We start from the raw sequence: 507 nt of genomic DNA on the forward strand, positions 1-507 counted from the left end.
ACGAGGGGTGTTACGTCCTGTGCAAACATGAGTCATGCACTCTATCTTTGCCTCCTCTGTCAGGAAACAACAAACTATTCCGAATCGTAAGACCTTTTTTTTTGTCTTTCCCCAATAAAAATTCTGACTAAAATTCCGAAATAACCCTGGGAAATACAGCACTAAAACTCCTTAATCCGCAAAGTAAACTTCACCGGACCTTATCCTTGGGATCAAAGGAACCGCTGGATAACAAAAAATTATGTCCGTTACATTTTCTAACTTACGTTATCCGGTTCCGCCTCATCTGCTGATTCCCTCACCACCTTAAAAATCCTCCAATAACCTTCTCTTTTGAAATGTATGATTTTCTCCACCCACAACCCCAGCCAAGAAGATTTCCTTAACACTGTCTACTTACTTACTACTGGATACAACAGTCCCCCATACCATTTTCTCTGACGAATCCAACAACCTAGGAACCCCCAAATTTCCACATCTTCCCTACCAAACCATTTCCAGTTGATA

The sequence above is a fragment of the Odontomachus brunneus genome, unplaced genomic scaffold (genome assembly GCF_010583005.1).
Source record: "Odontomachus brunneus isolate Ranch 3 - 2012 unplaced genomic scaffold, Obru_v1 Obru_scaffold_328, whole genome shotgun sequence".
Lineage (NCBI taxonomy): Eukaryota > Metazoa > Arthropoda > Insecta > Hymenoptera > Formicidae > Odontomachus > Odontomachus brunneus.